The sequence below is a fragment of the Anabrus simplex genome, chromosome 1 (genome assembly GCF_040414725.1).
Source record: "Anabrus simplex isolate iqAnaSimp1 chromosome 1, ASM4041472v1, whole genome shotgun sequence".
Lineage (NCBI taxonomy): Eukaryota > Metazoa > Arthropoda > Insecta > Orthoptera > Tettigoniidae > Anabrus > Anabrus simplex.
This window is the reverse complement of record NC_090265.1, coordinates 1,510,982,900-1,510,998,732: the sequence shown is the minus strand read 5'-3', so window position 1 is coordinate 1,510,998,732 and position 15,833 is coordinate 1,510,982,900.

Genomic DNA, 15,833 nt, shown 5'->3' with positions numbered 1-15,833 from the left:
AATTGAACTTATACGATTAAGACGAAAACAAACACCCAGCCCCCGAACCCGAGAAATTAACCAGAGGAAGTTAAAATCCCCGACCCAGCCGGGAGCCGAACCCGGGACCCCAGTGACCAAAGGCCAGCACGCTATTTAGCCATAGAGGCGGACCTGATAACTGTTGAAAATTAACTGCGTGATTTGTAATATAAGGACCCGATATAACACGACTTCTACTCGTACTCCGTGGCACGAAAAGTCCAAACATTAATTATAATGAAGAGCCTCCGTTGCTCAGGCGGCAGTGCGCCGGCCTCTCATCGCTGGATTCCTTGGTTCAAATCCCGGTCACTCCACTTGAGATTTGTGCTGGACAAAGCGGAGGCGGGACAGGCATTTTTCCGGGTACTCCGGTTTTCCCTGTCATAATTAATTCCAGCAATACTCTCCAATATCATTTCATTTCATCTGTTATTCATTAATCATTGCCCCAGAGGAGTGCGAGAGGCTTCGGCAGCCGGCACGTTTCCTATCCTCGCCGCTAGATGGGGCTTCATTCATTCCATTCCTGACCCGGTCGAATGACTGGAAATAGGCTGTGGATTTTCAAACATTATTTATAATTCAAGAAACTTGTTCGCCATCTACTTTAAATAGTTCTATAGCCTTTCGTATAACTATATATATCAATATATTACACAAAAATGTAAACATTCATCCGGGAGTGTTGGCCATGCGCGCGCAGCGGTGAGCTTACATCCAGGAGATAGTGGGTTCGAAACTCACTGTCGGAAGACCTGAAAATGTTTTTCCGTGGTTTTAGATTTTCACACAAGGCAAATGCTGGGGATGTACTTTAATTAAGGCACCGGCCCCTTCCTTCTCATCCTAGGCCTTTACTATCTAATCGTCGCCACAAGACCTGTCTGTGTCGGTGCGAAGTAAAGTAAATTGTAAAATAGAAAAACTTTCAGTTCCCAAATGTCTAATACAGTGATTTAGGATCGTACCTGAATCTCTTAAATATCGCTATAGCGGTACTAGGAAGAGTAGAAGCTACTTTCCAACCGGGTGACCGAGTTCGATTCCCGATCCTACCACGACTTCAAGACTGTTCTGAGGGACGGGAGAGGAATGCATTGAGTCTAAATTAACACATCTGAAAGGAGAAGTAGCTTAATAACTAACTCCAGGTGACCCGAGTAGTGACTTTCTGTGTCTTCTCTGGTTATAACTGAAGCGAATGCTATATATACATATATAAATAAGAAAAGCATGCTTTTTTCTCAACCCCATGGAAATTCTTCAAGGATTCTTGAATTATTACAGTACTTCGTCGTAGACAGAACCTAAGCCTTTCGAACAAAGGTTTGTTGCATTGAATATGGAATGAATCTTTGTATAGCTTAATGATACAATAATAATAATCTGACTGGCTTTGGGCAAGTGTTGAAACACGGTATATTTATTCTTCACTTTAACAGACACCAAGAATTATATTGCTTGGGTAAAATTGATGAATAAGGGTAAAATTTATTAAATGAGTTTTTTCATATCGAACACAAATAATAGCATTAATGTCTAGTAGAGTGTATTTTATCCAATTATAATTGTTTGTTCCAAAATAACAATGAACACCATCTGAGATAAAGAGATTCTTTTCATTTGTGTGCACATAGCTTTCGTACTGTGTGGTGATTTTTGGAATACCATGTCTCGGTGACGCACACGTAATATAAATATGACAGGAAAGGGGACATGAAATATGATCTAACTAACTGACAATTAATTTCTGTCATGCCATGCTGAAGGATGACACAAGCTGCATGGACGTGAAACACTTCCACAAAATAAGCAGATAGAGTCGCCCTAAAAATAATAATTAGCAGGCTTGGCATTGTTTAGGTGACAAAATATCCGAATATTTTCCAAAATATTAACGCCAGTGAATGTTTAAGAGAAAGAAATGTACCCAGTCGACATTGAAACCAGTCCCGTGGTTTTCATTTCAATCAGATTTCTATGCACCCTCACATAATAATAATAATAATAATAATAATAATAGACTAATAATAATAATAATAATAATAATAATAATAATAATAATAATAATAATAATAATAATAATAATAATAATAATAATAATAACGCCGAACAAGTGGCCGCACAGTTTGGATCAGGCAGCTATCAGCTTGCGTTCGGGAGATAGTGGGTTCGAACCCCACTGTCGGCAGCCCTGAAAATGGTTTCCCGTGGTTTACCATTTTCACACCAGGCAAATACTGTGGCTGTACCTTAAGGCCACGATTGCTTCATTTCCACTCCTAACTCTTTCCCATCCCATCGTCTTCGTAAGACCTATCTATGTCAGTGCGACGTATAGCAAATTTTAAATATTATTATTATTGCCGCCTCTGTGGTGTAGTGGTTAGTGTTATTAGCTGCCACCCCCGAAGGCCCGGGTTCGATTCCCGGCTCTGCCACGAAATTTGAAAAGTGGTACGAGGGCTGCAACGGGGTCCACTCTGCCTCGGGAGGTCAACTGAGTGGCATCATAGGAAATTATAACTTGAGTAAAATATAATTAGCATCTTAAAATACGAGAATATTTTTTTTCTGTTTGAGTCGTGTAGATGCCGAATGCCATTTAATTAAAATACAGGTGTTCGATCAATATTAAACTCTGGCTCTGTGATATTTATGTAGCGAGGGGTGGGGCAGAACGATACATACATTATACCTCCAGGCAATATGTTCGAAATAATTTGAAATACTGCATTTTCAGAAAGTGCTCTCAAACATGCCATCAACCTGCATATGAAATTCACGTTTTATTTATCTGAACAGGGTGCATAAAAGGGAGCAGGGTAACAACCAATATTAATATTTAGCATGTGGATCGCGACCCATACATGGATCACCGTGGATTCCGCATAGAATTAGAACTGCAAATGCAAATATTTAACACGTTCACGATGGTGTTCAATAATAAATTTACCCCTCCCTGCGGTGGATTTTTTCTGTATTACGTACTCTTGTGGTAGATATTCGAAAGATACATAGCTGGTAGTATAGTATTTGATTTTCCGCGTATTTTTCCGTGTACTACCTCTTTAGCATGGCAGCGCACAGGAAAGCGGCATATACCACTGAAGTACATGCGCCAATCTGCCCCTGTTTCTCGTCAAGTCTACGTCAACAATTGGACCAATTCTCTTTAGGTTCATTTCATCCTCTGGTAATCATTGACACGGTTGGTAAGACTGTTGTACACTCGTCAAGTTTCACCGTCGTTATTCGTGGATTCGCGAATTATTTCTCGTCGTTGTGTGTCTCAAATTATTTCCACCATTCGCGACTGACGTGTGAAGGCATTCTTTTATGTGACTGCGTGCAATTTCGAGGTTCCATGTTACTCTGCCAGATAGCAGAGAAATGAATCTCTCTCTTTGGCGTTCTATTGACTTTTAATTTCTTTCCCGGTGAAAACAAAATTCGTCACTAGAGTTCTTTTATATGACGACATCGTACGGCATGGTGTACGAATTTGTTTCCTTCGTCCTTCAAAAATTCGACTGCATCTACCGGGTTTGAACCCGTGATCCTAGGATCCAGAGGCCAGCACTCTACCACTGAGTCTCAGATGGACGTATAACTCCATGTAATAACAAATAGGTTCCGCACTTATTAAATTAGGACTATTTCCCTTCAAAATTGGCCCATGGATTACGCAAGTTGGTCGCCTTATTGACTTCAAATTTTTGCCAAGGAAAGTAAGAACCCCTGCTATAATAAGATAGTGTCAAAACTATGGCTGTAAACACGTTACACTATATTTATAAAGATAAAATATGTGTTATTTTAGTGCAGTTTAGAAGCAGAGCACGGCTTCAGTTCCGGATTTATTCTTGTTCACCGGAGAAAGGAGCGCTATTAAACTCCACTTGTTATAAGCCAGTCACGTCTACCACACCAACGACTTTCGTATATTCTCCTAAATCTTCAACTCTTCCATTAAGCCTTTATTTTCAGTGCTACCCAACACGTATTTTTGAGGAACACCTATTTCTATTATCAGCAATAAGTTACAAATATGTTACATATCTTGTGAACACAGGAAGGTCATACATTTTTCCCTAATACAGTGAGTTGTGGGATATGGTAGATCACTAGTTCTCACGTGTACAATCACTAACAAATAATTCTGTCCAACAGTACAAACAACTGAAAAGGTCAAATCAGAAAATCTATCTACAGCAACAAATAAGGATCATTCTATGTTCCAATTAGAATATTCTAAGATATTAATGTTGAATATACACTTCAAATTGTCTTGCAATAGTCGCTCACGAAGCACAAACAAACGATTGTCCCAACACGATCCCAGTCCCTTCAGATCACGCTGTGTTGTTCTATTTCCGTACTCCACTAATGTACATGAACTATTCATGTTAGTTGACTTCTGTAATTACAGCATAAACCATCGTTTTCCTCCAACTCTCTATCGAAATTCTTCGTTGGATACACTCTTTTTGTATCATACTTCTTATGATCTTCTCCGGCATCACACCTGCAGTCCTATTACACTCACTGCCTCTGAAGCTTAAAGCTACAGTATTTTACTAGTATTTAATATTTTTCTACCAAGGAATACAAATATGTTACTTTCTCAGTCGATCAGCGAGAATTATGACACACAGTTACTTTCAATAAATAGTTTGTAACAATTCTCTCCAAATACCTTATAATAATAATAATAATAATAATAATAATAATAATAATAATAATAATAATAATAATAATAATAATAATAGTTAATTTACTCAATCTCCTTCAAACAGTCGTATTTTTGTCCTAACAGGATTATTTAAACAAGGAGCTGTGGTTCGAATCCTGACCAATTTTCGTAGAAGTTTTCATATGAAAATTTATGTCCTTGTGGTTGAGATTACACGTACAACCGGAGATCCTATGGCTATGATCAGAGTATCAACAGTCACGTAGAAATAGAAGCTAGCTGGAGTCTTCAGTATGTAATTAACCCTATTTTCCTTTGAACGTGTAGTCTACATTACAGGATTTAAAAATGATAATTAATAGTTTTATTCGTTGGACACTCAGTCAATCGTCTCCGAGTCCTGCAATCAAATACGTTATTCAGTAATCTATTTATTCATTCATTCGGAATTGTAAGAACATTTACTAAAAAAGATAACTTACGAGTCAGATGAAGCGGCAGCAAGAGCACGGGAGCTTACCTAGAATAGAAAAATAAACATTATTTGCCATGGAATATATTATTTTAATATGTTATGTACATGATAATGTAAGTACAGATATAAATCCATCACACACACTGTAATACATCCCCTACTTTAATAAATATCACCTTAAGAACAATTTTTGGGACTTACAGTAGGAGTCAGGAATAGACTACATGTTTCTTTGTCGACTTCTGCAAAGGACTCAGAGTCAACAGAGATGTCATCTACACCGTTGCTGTCGCAGCAATAAAGGTATCGATCAGGATAATGAGACATCATGTACATACATCTTCATGTTAATGCACTCAGTGTGTCGCAAATCACAAACCTTACCCTTTGATATTAATACTGCACTTCATTTATTCGTAGGTTGTAGACCATTCATTTACAAACTCTCTGTAGTACAGGATACCTGCGGTCACAGGCACATCAATACATTTAAAAATCATACTGCTCCATTATTTTCTATCAGGAGTAAGGAACTACTTTCATTGTGTATCAGCGCATAACTAAATGTACAGAAATTTGGATATGAAGTACCTTTCTGGGATAATATGAATGGCAGGGCTTGCTAGCTGCTATATTCACTAGTATAAGAACAAATTATTTTCGGTATCTAACCAGATACACCGTTCATCCTGCTAACGTACATCTCAATTAAACTATTGACATTTCATCGTATTCATTTCTATTTTCCGTCCGACTCGTTAGCTGAATGGTCAGTGTACTGGCCTTCAGTTCAGAGGGTCCCGGGTTCGATTCCTGGCCGGGTCGGGGATTTTAACCTTCATTGGCTAACTCCAGTGGCCCGGGGGCTGGGTGTTTGTGCTGTCCCCAACATCTCTGCACCTCACACACCACACATAACACTATCCTCCACCACAATAACACGCAGTTACCTACTCATGGCAGATGCCGCCCACCCTCATCGGAGGGCCTGCCTTACAAGGGCTGCACTCGGCTAGAAATAGCCACACGAAATTATTATTATTATTATTATTATTATTATTATTATTATTATTATTATTATTATTATTATTTCTATTTTCCAATTCTGTAAACTACCAAGGACTTACATTTAAATATTTATAAAGAGACAGAGATATAGGAAAGGAATTAAAATATGCGACATACAGACTGGCATAAAATACAAGGAAATTCGACTTAAATTCTGTAATGGAACATTATAAACTGATAGGTTATGAAATATTTCTGCTACATTTATGTAAAACACATTCCGTTTAAATCAATAAAGTCATACAAAGCCAAAACGACGTATGAGATAAATCCTTCTGTGCAAGTATAGCTTAGACTTAACCATGAGCTGGAATTGTCATCCTTACGCCATATATGGAATGACTGGACATATTATCATACTGAAGTATGATCGATTTTAAAAGAGGTACACGTTTACATTATCTTAATTAATCTTAGAGGACATGGTAAATAACGAACATAATTCATTATGAGGAGCCTGTACTAATAACATGTATGTATTTTATAAGGATCTGACCGGGCGAGTTGGCCGTGCGCGTAGAGGCGTGCGGCTGTGAGCTTGCATCCGGGAGATAGTAGGTTCGAATCCCACTATCGGCAGCCCTGAAAATGGTTTTCCGTGGTTTCCCATTTTCACACCAGGCAAATGCTGGGGCTGTACCTTAATTAAGGCCACGGCCGCTTCCTTCCAACTCCTAAGCCTTTCCTATCCCATCGTCGCCATAAGACCTATCTGTGTCGGTGCGACGTAAAGCCCCTAGCAAAAAAAAAAAATTATAAGGATCTGGATTCGATTCCCCATTAAGAAGTAGCAGATTTTAGAAATTATATTTACACTTCTGAAGAGGCACATCACCCTGAGGTTCACTCATTCTACACAAAAAATGAGTTCCAGAGAAATTCTTGGGGGCAAAGGCGGTCGGGAATACGGCAAACCATTCTCTTCCACTTAGTACCGAGGTTACGAATAGTGACTGCTCCTAGGGTCTTCACGGCCTATACGGACATAGCTCAGGTTTGGTATTAATAGTATTATCAAAATGTTTAGGTATATTAAATTGTAGGCTGGTAGAGCCTCGGGAAGGCAGCCTGCTAATTCTTCTCAAGAATAGTCTCGCGTGCGCTAGGTACTCTGCTAATTTTAGAATGTTCATATCTGAAAAGTTCCGATGTTTAATGTTGATCCACACTTCATAGGTCACCATTGCAATTTTGTGTGCAGGGATGATGTGATAAATTGCGCAGTTCTTTCAATCCTCTTTAATGTGTGTGCCAACGAACGTAGCCGTGTTGAAACACCGGATCCCGTGAGATCTCCGAAGTTAAGCAACATTGGGCGTGGTCAGGAGTTGGATGGGTTGCCACGTGCTGTTGAGTGGGAGGGAGGGTTAGGGAATGGAGGAGCGGAAAGGAACTGGCCGCCCTACCGCACGTAAACTCTGGCTCAGGTACACCTCTGCGGAGGTTCGTAGCTGCCTTCGGACAGAATAACCCTTACCTTACCTTAATGTGTGTTGTAACAGTTTTAACAAGCAATTGCGGAATTAACTAATTAACTATCCCAACACTTTCAACAAGTAAGCGGGTGCCACTTCAGGGTTACCGCTGTCTGTGCTGGGACTCTGGTACCCGCTTGTTGAACAGAATAGGTTTTGGTGAGGAACTATGTTATAACGTAGGATTTCTTCATGTTTTATATTTACGACTTCATAGAATTTAATATTCTGCAGATCCATAGTCCATGATAAGTAAAAGGAACATAATTTGGAAGAAAATATATTGAAATACAGCTAGTCATAGGAGATTAAAAACAGTTTACCGAGCTCGATAGCTGCAGTCGCTTAAGTGCGGCCAGTATCCAGTATTCGGGAGATAGTGGGTTCGAACCCCACTGTCGGCAGCCCTGAAGATGGTTTTCCGTGGTTTCCCATTTTCAAACCAGGCGAATGCTGGGGCTGTACCTCAATTAAGGCCACGGCTTCTTCCTTCCCAGTCCTAGCCCTTTCCTGTCCCATCGTCGCCATAAGGCATATCTGTGTCGGTGCGACGCAAACCCAATAGAAAGAAGTTAAAAACAGTTTTTGAATGGGAGACTGCAACGTAGGAGTAGGACAGGGAAGAGAATATGAAAGTAGAGAACAAACAGTGAGGGAAAGACGCCAAGGAAAGCCGGCTACGTAATATTCTGTAAACTGGTGATAAATTAATCTTTACAAGCACGTTGTTGCAAGACACAAACGTTTAAACGACAAATTTCATGAAATATAGTTGAAGGCACGGAAAGATAGCATAGGTTTGGGAATTTGGGCTGGATTGCAAAATATTCCCGAAATCAGGCCTGGGTTCTTGGATACAACTTGGTAAATGAGAAGCGCGAAGAACTATAAACTGAAGAAAAGAAAATTGTTTGATTTAATAAAAAAGAAGAAATAGGCAATAGATTTTCCAAGTACAGTATGGTACAATAAATTAATGGACTTGACGTTAAGTATACGAGCCTCTTTCAACAAACATCTGTTTAAAATATAACAAACTATCAGGCCGGCTCTTTTTCTCGGCGACCTTTTCTACTTAACAAGATGATAATGATAGAAGTGAGAAATTTGACAGGAAAAAATTAAGAAAAGGTGCCTTTTGTAATGAATAAAATTGGTTTTACTTTGTGTTTGTTTTTCGAAATATTTTAAACAACGATAATGATTTAATTGTAATGCTTAGTATTCCTACTAAATGATCTAAAAACCTGTGGTGCGACACCCTACTAAGAAGCTTCACAGCCAAAGTGCCGGGCTGAGTAGCACAGACGGCTGAGGCGCTACTCTTGTGACCCCAACTTGGCAGGTTCGATACTGACTCAGTCCGGTGGTTTATGCAGGTGCTCAAATACGTCAGCCTCGTGTCGATAGACATACTGGCACGTGAGAGAACTCCTGCGGGACTTAATTCCGGCACATCGGCGTCGACGAAAACCGTAAAAGTAGTTAGTGTGATGTAAAGCTAATAACATTATAACACAGCCAAGGTAGCTGCTTCCCAACCTGTAGACGTTCGAGCGGCACTTTTTCCGCGCGACAATATCAATAGCACTAATGCCTGATTTTTGCGACCTGCTCTGGTGTCTCGTAAAAGGCAGCTTCTCAGTGGTCTCAGCAGGTAGAATGGACACCGTTCCAATTCTCAGTCCAGAATTATAATTTCTGAACTGGGCGAGAATCGAAGACGGGACCTCCAGGTAATGGACAGGTACGCTAACTCTACTCTATTCAACTAAAAATTTCCTTTTTATTACATGCAAAGGCATTTTAAGTGCATCGGAACCAGTAACCTAAATGTTGCGAAAAGTTATGTTAGAAAAATATGCACGAATATGGAAACTGCTCTCAGGATTTGCTCCGATCCACATCTACTTGGGCCGCCCTTATGAATGACGGAAAAATGCACATCGAGCAATTGAATTCAGCCATACCCCAAAGTTTTACTAGATAGTTAACTAAATAGTCCGATAAGACGACGAACGAAAATGACTTGACAATTTTTGATGACTTGTACACTAAACAAGCATGGATACTCTTCGGCAAACGGATCTGCGCAATCTGAAGATGCTTTGGAAATAAAATGTTTCTACCATAATTTATTGTCTATGCAGCAGGCCGTCCATAATTCAAGGATACATGTTAGAAGTTCCCTAGACTGTAATGTGTAGTCGGTTGTCAGTTACTGGCATGACTTGAGCTGCGGGACATGGCCTTAGTCTGTATCATATCTTGGAGCCTCGGAGGTTTAGAAGAATATTTCTGAAAGAGTTTAGTAACATTTCACACCGTTCCGTTAGTTTTATCCTTGACATTATCACCCGTGCAGTGTGTAAATAGCACGGCAATATTCTGATGACTACTAGGTACCACATACTAACATCCCTTCCGTCCAAACTAATGAGATGTAGGCAGGCCGTACATATCCTCGCACGCAGCGGGTTGGAAATCTCTGGGCCGTACCCCGATATTTGTCAAAGGCAAACACTCCGCACCCAGTTACGTAAATGGAACACAGTGAGTTCGTTAATTATTAACAGACCAGTCAGGTTCTATTCTGGAATAACATTCTGAAAGTCACCACTGATCTCATTTTCTACATACATACTAAGTAATTAATGTGGCATATTCAGGTTTGCAATATTGATGGGACTACTGGGTCTAAAGCCATAATCATGATTTGAGTGACGAGTTAATGGCGTTTAATGTGATTCGGTGTCTAATCTGCTAATACTCTGTAATATTCTTCTGAGAGATGAAAACTATGAAAATATCTTTATTTCAAATTATGCCAATATTTTTATGTTTATGTCCTCGAACATAATATGGAAAGTATAACTTTACAATACTGTAGTTACTTGCGGAATTCAACTTCTACCAAAATAAAGACATACTATCATAATTTTTTTAATACATGTTAAATAGATATTTATCACACGGATTAACTGCGTCATGTGAGAGAGTCAAATAAACTGTTTGAGCATAATGGTGAATGAATGGAGATCCCTGGATTGACCAACATAATGTGTTCATGCTAAAAAATATTATTTAAATAAATATAAAGAAAACTTAGTATGAAATAAGTGTTTCACTTAGTTTCGAAATTCACCTCAATTCAAACACAAAGAAGGCTTCAGTGTCCCCCGTTGTATCGTAAATTACTATTCCATCTCTGATCGAATGATGGCCTATCGAATTTCAGTAAAACAGTGCTTTATACATGAACTACTAACGAGCACTCAATACTTATATTTCCAATGAATTAGGGTTATCAACTGTCAAGAAGCAATACAGAAATTTTGGAGACTTCCACCAATCACTTCTACATGATTGACGCATTAGAATCGTCATTGGTGATATTGTGAAAGTGCTGCGTGTGAGTGTGGTGCTGAGAAGCAGACATTGCTTCATGTTGTTGAGAGCTGTCCACTGTCAGTGTTGTAACCAAGGTTGAAATTTACAAAACACAACTTTTATTGCTTCACTTTATGATATTTACACAAATAACTGAAATTTATTTTGAAGCAAAAATGAATATTGAATCTTGAGAAAAGTCTGTCTTTATACAATATGTACAGGTTTACAGTCTTTATATACACTTCTATCTTGAAAAGATAGTCTTTGTGAATTGACACGTTGATAGTCGAGAACTATCTGGCACACTAACATGAATGTCTTTGAGAGTCCTTGTTTGTGGAAGTGCCTGAATTCCTAAAAAGCAAGTTCAATTGATTGAAGAAATTCCACCTAGCGAAACTAAGGGAGCTTGCGTAAATTAGGGAATGAAAATGGCTTGTAAAAGAATTACGGAACATAGGCAGTGGAAACAGGTAAGGGAGCGGTGACCAGAGGTGAAACCTCGTACTGCCAGAAATTCAGTCCACCTGGTCGAAGCACATTTTCAAGAGGAGTAGCCTCCGTGCTCGACGTAGAGTGTATTCTGGAGCTGGACACCAGGGCAAGTGGGTAAGTGAGCAGGCAGGGAGCTCCTATTTATAGTACACTCGATGGTCAGGCACGCGCACTGAGGGCTGCGCGTCGAAGCTAGCAGAATGATACACAGGCGCGCGTGCAGCTGGCTGGTGGAGCGAGAAAGGGAGCGCCGGACATACAACAGTCAGCATTTAAGGACGGTTTACGGACTCTGCATGAATTGACACCAAGTGCAGTGGACTGGTTGTCGAAGCTGGACATTCTAGTTTAATTACCTCTATATTTTAATGTGTATGTTAATTGTATATTTTTACAGATTATGCTTGTAAATGCCATACGATAATAATAATAATAATAATAATCGTCATTGGTTTGAAGTCTTAAGACTGATAAGTTACCATAAAATATTTCCATATTTTCCTGTTATATTCAGCTTTCTTAGTTGATAAATAATTCTGCGTATGGATATAATTTAGTATTTGTTGAAGGAAGATATTTATACGTCTTCCCATGGTTGTTTTCTTTCGATGAAACCTTCTATTACAGCTCATATTAAATTAAAGTGACCCCACCATGCGTAACACGGGTTTGGACTGTGCGAAGGGTAGAACTCTGGTCCTTTACAGTGACTAGAACCCTGGTGTTCGACATTTTCTCTCTCATGTCACATTCATAGTACTATGGCAGTACCAAATTTCGAAGGCTTCAAGACAGTTCCTTTCACCTTATTTAGTACCCATGTTCCAGAGGCATAAAATGTCCATACCCATGTGGGTGACAAAGACTAAGTTGACTGCACACAGTGATTTTCTCTTTGCATAAAAGCTGTTTTGATATCAGAAATACGACATTTGTACTCAGCGGTGACCTTCCGTTCTAGGTAAAAGGGAGGTTGTGGGTCCGGATCCTACTGGTATCTGGTTGGCCAATTTTGTTCTGTACTTAACATCTCTTCGAGACGTACTAAACGTATGTAACACGACCTAATAGGTTGAAAGTCGGTTTCGATTACAATGCGCTGGTGAAAATTCAATATTCATTGACTTGGCCCTCAACGGGCAACTTAAACGCACTCTACAGTGTGATGGTAGTAGTACGAGACCTGTAGCTTAGATCCTTTCCAACAGAACAAAGATGGCCTAGGCCAACATAGCTCAATTGGTAGAGCAACCGACGCGAAATCGGGAGGTTGTGGGTTCGGATCCCACTGGTGTCTGGTTGGCCATTTTTGTTCTGTACTTAAAAACTCTTCAACACGTACTAAATGTACGTAACACGACCTAATAGGTTGAAAGTCGGCGTCGAAGACTTGACTTGTTCTATACTGCTGGAAAAGCCATAGAACATCTCGAAAGGCGACGTCGATCTTCATCGGATAACGTCATATGCCATGTGGGGGATATTGGATGTACTGATAATGGTTTCAACGTCGACCACCAGGAGATAGCGTAGTAGCATAGCTACCAGAACGCCATCTGTGTCCACCCTTTAAAAGGGAATTATCGCGGCCATAAGGCTCCGTGTGGTGGGAACGTGTAAAGCAAGCAGGCACCAGGCCACGCAGATGCTCTCGTGCTTCCTACAGCCAACTGAGCAACTTTGAAAGAGCTTTTGGGTGGTTAGGCCGTGTGCATTTAGCAGAGTTTCGTCCAGACGTGCCATTTGGACTCATCAGCTGGAATGGCACGCCCCTCCAGGACTCTGCTTAGCAGTGGCAGACCAAACTGTGTGGCCCCGCCGTGTTAGTTTGGTCTGCCACTGCTAAGCAGAGTCCTGGAGGGGCGTGCCATTCCAGCTGATGAGTCCAAATGGCACGTCTGGACGAAACTCTGCTAAATGCACACGGCCTAACCACCCAAAAGCTGGTTCTATTCCCGTGATTTTAAGATCTGCGGCCGTGAAAGCCTTTTTTGAACTTTGAAAGAGTTCAAATTGTGGCCTGCCGAATGGCGGGATGCTCCTTGCGGAGAATTGCCGCACATGTTGGACGTGTCACGTCAGTTGTGCAACAATGCTGGCAAGTGAACACTCTCACACTCGTAGACAATGTTCTGAATGTTAACGCAGCACAGACGCCCACCAAGATCGTCGTATTGTAAGGGCAGCAGCACAGCTAACACAGTACAGATAAGAGCGAATATGAGCCCAGAAGTGTCAACACGAACTCTTGCGAACCGGTTACTAGCAGTGGAACCACGGACATGCACACCTCTATCCCGTCTTCCACTCACGCCACAGCATCGATTTGCACGGCTCGACAGGTACTGTCAGGGGATCGCTTGGAGGATGGAACGGCGCGCCGTGGTCTTCAGCGATGAAAGCAGTTTCTGCCTGCTCGCAAGCGATGGTCGTTCCCGCGTACGACGCAGTCCTATTGAGCGCAGTTTCGTAGAATGAATTCGTCCAAGACACAATGGCTCCACTCCAAGGTCTGTGGTGCGATAAGCTATAACTCTCGTTCACCTTTGGTGTTTGTGGATGGAACGCTGACCAGCGTTCGGGACGTGCAGAATGTTGTTGGACCCGTTCTTTTGCCGTTCTTGCAACAGGAAGGTGATGCGCTGTTCCAACAGGATAATGCTCACCCGCACACTGCCCGTGAAACTCAACGTGCTCTGAAAGACGTGCATAAGCGTCCCTGGCCAGCTCGATCTCCGGATTTTTCTCCAATCGAGAAGTGTGGGACATAATGGGACGACAAGTGATTCGTGCAACTCGTCAGTCCACAAATCTTACAGAACAGGTGGTGGTGGTGGTGATTACTGTTTTAAGAGGAAGCACAATAAGGCAACCATCCTCTAACCACGTGAAGAGGTCGAGCAGGCGTGGAATAATGTATTCCAAGACAGTATTCGCCACCTGTATGATCGACTGCATGTCATAGTCAGCGACTACATTGCCGCCCGTGGAGGCTACACCACGTACCAGTTCGGGTGTTTCAGCAAGGGTCCATACCTGGTACCTCAGAACTACTTGAGCTACTGATCTGTAAATGTAATCATTTCATGTATTTCATATGCATTGTTTTTACAATAAATCTTGGGTGAATTGGAAACCTTTCAAGGGGTGTTCTATTCTTTTTTGGCAGTGAACGGTACATCTGAGTCACCAGTCCGTAAGCAAAGAGGTTTTAGGAATTTCGAGGCTACCACGCATTATTTTCTAACTTACTTTCTCATAAGCTTAACCCGATTTATATTGTGGAATTTACCATTCTTGCCAGACGTAAATCATGTCGGTTTGCCTGTCAAATCATCAGCTCGGAGGACATTTAGATTCTCAGACATCACCAAGGGTTATGCAGTTTTATGGAATTAGTAAAATCGTATGGCAGCGCTAATAATAATAATGGCTAGTGGCTTCCGGAAAGGCCTGATGCAGGTATAGACGACTTGCGCTTCTGTGAGGAATGGGCCCTGCCTGATGAATTGTAAGACGGCACATTCACCTAACCCCCGAGCCAGAAGAATTAACTAATTAAAATTAAACATCCAACTCGACCAGGAATTGAACATGGGATCCCTTGGACCAAAGACTAATATGATAACCATTTAGCCGTGAAGCCATGGCAGCGTTATAATGAGACGTACTAGGTGAGATAGTGAGGTATTGCTTATCTCATGGAGCCAGAAAGTTATATTGTAGATTGAATGACTGACCTTATGGTCAGTACCTTTCACAACGCTCAGACGCACTAGTCAATACTCAGCCCCACCCCTATCTCAGCAGCTTCCATATGGTCACAGGCATAAATGAGACACAGACTTCAACGGAAATTCTAATTTACCCTGGCCTGTGGTAAGAGACAGGTGCAAAATTACTAAATCCATCAAGGTATAGCCATACGTGCGATCTTAAATCATATACAGTACTAATGAAGTAAGTAATTAAAGGAAACCATGAGCTATTAGTCGAGATTATTAAACGGTATCGATTTATTTTAACTCTAAACCATGAATTATTATTTAAGTGCATATACCCATCAAACATAGTAAAGACTGCCAGTTTATTATTATTATTATTATTATTATTATTATTATTATTATTATTTGCTTTGCGTTGTACCGACACAGATAGGTCTTACGGCGACGATAGGATAGGTCTAGGAGTGGGAAGGAAGCGGCCG